The sequence below is a fragment of the Dipodomys ordii genome, unplaced genomic scaffold (genome assembly GCF_000151885.1).
Source record: "Dipodomys ordii isolate 6190 unplaced genomic scaffold, Dord_2.0 Scaffold3, whole genome shotgun sequence".
Classification (NCBI taxonomy): domain Eukaryota; kingdom Metazoa; phylum Chordata; class Mammalia; order Rodentia; family Heteromyidae; genus Dipodomys; species Dipodomys ordii.
This window is the reverse complement of record NW_012267219.1, coordinates 5,867,750-5,873,005: the sequence shown is the minus strand read 5'-3', so window position 1 is coordinate 5,873,005 and position 5,256 is coordinate 5,867,750. Positions and strand designations below refer to the sequence as shown.

The 5,256-nt window shown below is 38.9% G+C and overlaps 1 protein-coding gene across 4 annotated transcripts in view; it reads right to left on the bottom strand.

Annotated features, from left to right (window-relative positions):
• The window catches only part of Usp15 (ubiquitin specific peptidase 15), a 105,062-nt gene that overhangs the window by 99,389 nt on the left and 417 nt on the right, over positions 1-5,256 (bottom strand). The window lies entirely within an intron of this gene.

Below are 5,256 nucleotides of genomic sequence, written 5' to 3'. Positions count from 1 at the left end.
AAAAAAAAAAAAAAAATCATTTAAAATCTCATGTATACTACAAAAATGGTGTAATTTGGAAAAACTAAAGCCTTAATGTTATGAAATAGATAAATGACACTGAGTAGGTCTGGATTTTCTTAGCCAATTAGGGTACATTAATCCTAGAATCACTAACACATTTACAAAAAGGCTTAAGAAAAGTTGCTTTTGTAGATTTTTAAGCAACTAAAAGGTGACAAATAAGTGGTTCTCTCCCATTGATACTGAAATCTACGGCCTACTAGGTAGGCACTCTATCACTCAACTACATGTCCCATCCTCACCCCTACTTCCACCCAAAAACATACACTTCAATGTTATTATTTCTAGTCTTAAGAGTTTACTTTTGGTTTCATTTCCTGTAAATGGTACAATACACACCTTATTTGGTAATCACTACCCTGGCACAACTAAAATTCTCAGTAATTTTTTCCAGAAAATGTATACTAAATGACTTGAAAATGATGTGAATAGTGACTTCACATTGTTTATTTTGTTAGTGTTACTCAAAGTTGCACAAATGTAAGGGAACAAAAAAAGCCTCAAAGTTTTCTAAGTTAAACAGTAGTACTGAAGGGCAAGATCTAAAACCTGAAATCAATCATCATCATTTGTAAACTTACTGAAATGAAGATATTGACATTTTAAACATCTCTAAACATAAATTAAGGTTGCACTTCCCAGTTACCATCAGCCTACTAAAAGTTATAAAGGTTGTTGACATTCAATATTCAGCTATTCTGTAAAGGTAGCTCACATCACTTACCATGACACAGAAAAATTAGGAAAATGATTGGGAGTGGAATAATAATAAAAATGGAGAAAATAGGGCTGGGAAGATGGCTCATGGTAGAGCGCTTGCCTTGCATGCCTGAGGCCCTGGGTTCGATTCCTCAGCACCACATAGGCAAAATGAAAAAAGCTGGAAGTGGCACTGTGGCTCAAGTGGTAGAGCACTAGCCTTGAGCTGAAGAGCTGAGGGACAGCGCCCAGGCCCAGAGTTCAGGCCCCATGACCAGACCCCCCCCCAAAATGGAGAAAATAGTTAATTTGATGGTTTATAGTCACGTATTTATTCACAATAGCCAGAAATGGAGCTGTGACTTAAAGTGGTAGGGCAGTAGCCTTGAGCACAAAAGCTCAGGGACAGTTCAGGGACAGCACCCATGCCCTGAATTCAAGCCCTAGGATGGGTACCCCAAAAAAAGTTTCCAAAGGGAGGATGGGAAGGAGAAACAAAGGAGGCTACAATGCTCGATAAGAAATGTACTCATTATCTTGCCCATGTACTTGTAACCCCTCTATACAGTATTTTCACAATAAAAAAAAGTTTCCAAAGTAAACAATCTACAACCCATACAACTTTCTTTTCATTCATTTAACTATCATTCATTAAAGTCCTGAAACACATGCAATAAAGCATGAAAATCAAGGAAATTTTCTTTTTGTCTCATCAAGAGAAACAATCATGTGTCAAAAGGTGTCTTTAAATTGTAAATATCTTCAGTCTCTTAATTCTTTTTCTATACTTCCTAAATGCTAACTTATAGTTCTGAGTCTTTAGTCAGAATGGAAATACAGATCAACAAGTGCTATTCTTTATTCCTAATGCAGATTAGTGTTACTTTCCTATCTCATCTTTTTAAGAAGTATAACTGTTGAATTAACTTTGATTTACTTCTCACTATAAAATCTAGTACAAATACAAAGTATGTTCTGTTCGGTCTAAGACTTTGTAACTTATCTTCATCTCTAGAAAATCACCTTGTAGATAAAAATCAATCATTGCTTACAAATAGTATGTTAGTATTTAGGTTATTCTATGAATCTAGGTACAGATGGTAATTGCAGTATTCACCTAGAAACAAGTAAAATTTATACTTGCCTAGGTATGAGTCATTTACCGGCATATTATGAGAAAATCCTTGTCTACAAAGTACTCTTATGCATTTTATATAAATTCAAAGACTTAGGCTTTCAAGAATGAACTTAAGACTCCTTTAACAAATATTAGGTGATGTGTGGGTTCATTTCTGGGTCTCCTATTTTGTTCCATTGGTCCTCAGGCCTATTCTTCTGCCAGTACCAAGCTGTTTTGATTATTATGGCTTTGTAATAGAGTTTGAAGTTTGATATTGATATTTCTCCAACACTGTTCTTCCTGCTAAGGATTGTTCCTGCTATTCAGGGTCTTTGGTTTTTCCATATGAATTCTGAGGTTGCTTTCTCTACTTCACTGAATAAGTTGCATGATTCCCCTCATTTGTGATAGCTAGAATGTGCCTCTATAATCTGCAAGTAAACACACTAAATGGTTAAAAAAAAATAAAGACTGAGACATGATAAATTATACAACTCTCTAGGTATGCACATACAGTGAAACCAAAGGAGAATATTCTTAGGAGAGGAATACAAAGATGTATTACCTATATGCATCTGATCATATAAAATAATATTTATCAAAATTAACTCCAGGAAGTGGAAACAAGAGTTCTTTCTTTGCTGCTGTTTTTTTTTTTTTTTAATCTGTGTTTGAGAGGGTAAGCAAGGGCATAGAAAGGGTGGGACAAAGGGTGAATAAATGCAGAAGTGATACTAGATACTAGGTTAAAAACGAACCATACAACTTTTGGTTGAGATGGGAGGGAAAAACTAAAAGACACTGAGGGAAAGGGTGACATTGTTCAAAAAGAAATGTACTCTTTATCTAACTTAAATAATTGTAACCTCTCTGCACATCACCTTTACAATAACATAAAAATATAAAATACAATAAATTAAAAATAATGAACTTAAGGAAAATCTACCATCTTTTTCTCAGTAGCTCAACTTGTCTTTCTGAAATGGTAATAATGAATACGCAAGACGCTTTTTCATTTGGGTATGACCAATTTTAGCTACAAAATAACAGTATTTTCCCAAGTACCCACAAAAGGCTAAATCAGATATTTGAAATACTAAAAACTTTTAACTGAGTCTCAAAAAGGAGTTTGACAACTGAATTATCATCATCAATATATCAGCCAGATCTGAACTCATAAATTCTTTATTACATCTGTAATTACTAATTTATTCTCCTTAAAACTCTGAATCAAAGCCTTATTCTACAACATTTCTTTTTTTTTTGGGGGGGGGAGGGGAAAGTAAAGGTTAGACCTGCCAGTTTGCACATCTGAAGTATTTTTATGCAACTGCTCAGCACTATTTTGTGTCTGAAGTTTTTTACTTTAGAGAAAATTAGTGCAAAGAAACATGTCATTCCCCCCTGTTGCCTAAATATGATATTGAGTTTCCTTTTCTTAGAAATAAAAGCACTGAAGTAATGCACATTCACTTCCTATTTATTTTTCATTAGTACACATTAGTTACACAGGGGGAATTTCAACATGTTTTCACACATGTACACAACACATTCCAATCAATTCTCCCATCATGTTTTCCCCTTTCCAAAACCCTTCCTGGTACAATTTCTAGAGGATTTATTGTTCTATTTTATACTACTCTTTAGCATGATTTACAGTAACCTTGCTAAGAAGCAAACAATATAATCATCTGTAAAATACCAAAATTTAAAATGTTTAATATGCACCTATTTCTATCATACTGCAGGGTCTATACCAAGTATTGTTCAATATACTAAAACATGACAACACTAAAAAGAAACAATATTCGTACTGAAATTCAGAGTTCTACTTCATGGATATCCACATTAATATTTCCATGTGGTAGTACTAGGCTGAGTAAATTTTTAAAAATCATATAAAGATTAAGTATATATAGATAGTTAAATATAAAGAGCAAATCTTGATACTAAATTTGACATTAAATCATATTAAAAGTTTTACAAGCCATGATAAACCCAGGTGTCCTAAGAAATGCTCAAATTTCTCCTCAGTAATAAACAGCTGAGGGGAAATGAGAATATTTAGTCAGTTTCCAACGTCTTATTGCTTGCTATAATGCAATAAAGTAAGTATTTACGGACTTACAGAAACAACTAATGAAATAGGGAACAAAGTACCAAAGCTTAGCTCAAAGTACTTAATTCGAGTCCAAGTCTGCCACCTACCAGCTTACTTAAAAATCATTCCAACAACACACCACTGTATCTGGCAGAAAGTAAAAACTAAAAAAATAAATAAATAAAAATCTAGTGTCAGTATCAAATACATTAGAATTAGCTAACTGAATCAAGGTGAAATCTCTAAAAGAAGCCAGCTGACCGTTTCACGAAAGACACTGGGGTGCGGTATTTAAATGGACTTGCCACCTAGCAAGTGGAAGTGATCAACCTGTGTGGTTAACTAGGTGGTTAACTCTTACCCTCCCTTCCCCGAGCCCTAATGGAGGACGGGGGGGGGGGGGGGGGAAGGAACGACACTGTGAGGATGACGGTGAGACACCACGTTGTATTCCACTCAAGACTCATCAACCTTATCCTCCGACAAGTGCTTCCTCCGGACGTCGTAGATTCGCCGGTTTTAAGTTACTCTCGGAGAGCGCTTGCCGTGGCTGACCGACGAATTCACACCTCCATCTACTACTTCCTTTAAGATTCTGAGCGCGTCGTCCGCCCTTCGGGTCGCGCACAAGTTTGCTCCCAACACTCGCAGGGCCTCGGGTGGACTTATCTACTTTTTGCAGGCCTTCGTACCCTCCCACCAGAGGGAGGGCAGGGCGGCCACTTCGGAGCAGCGGCGCAGCCCGGCTGGCCTCCAGCCTCCCCTTAAACAGCACGGGACCACGTGGTACCTCTCAGCAGCCCAAGATTCTCCACTACTTCTCCCCCTTCCTTCCGACAAGGAACCGGAGAACGTGGTGGGGTTCTCTGCCCTTCCGTGGAGCCCTGACACGGGCCCCCCACGCCCCGTGTTCGAACCGCATCGCCCAAGCCCCCCCCCACGGGTCCACACACACACACAATAAATCCGACAGCCCAGGAGGGGTGACACTAAAGCGGTAGGAAGCAGGGAACTTGGGAGGTTCGACCATGCCCGAGGGAATCCGGCGATGATGGGGAGGAGGCAAGCGAATGGAGACCCAGGGTGGGAAAAATCAAAATAATGTCCAAACAAAGCGAAGCGGCCGGTGGGGAGGGGGGGGGGACGGGCAGGACGCGTCCGCACCAAGTGTCAAGCGCTCCCGCGCGGGTGCGGGTAACCCAGATCCTCCGAGGGGGGAGAAAAGGCCTCGGAGGTGGGAGCGGCTCTCCGGGCGGGGAGGAGGACCGCGGGA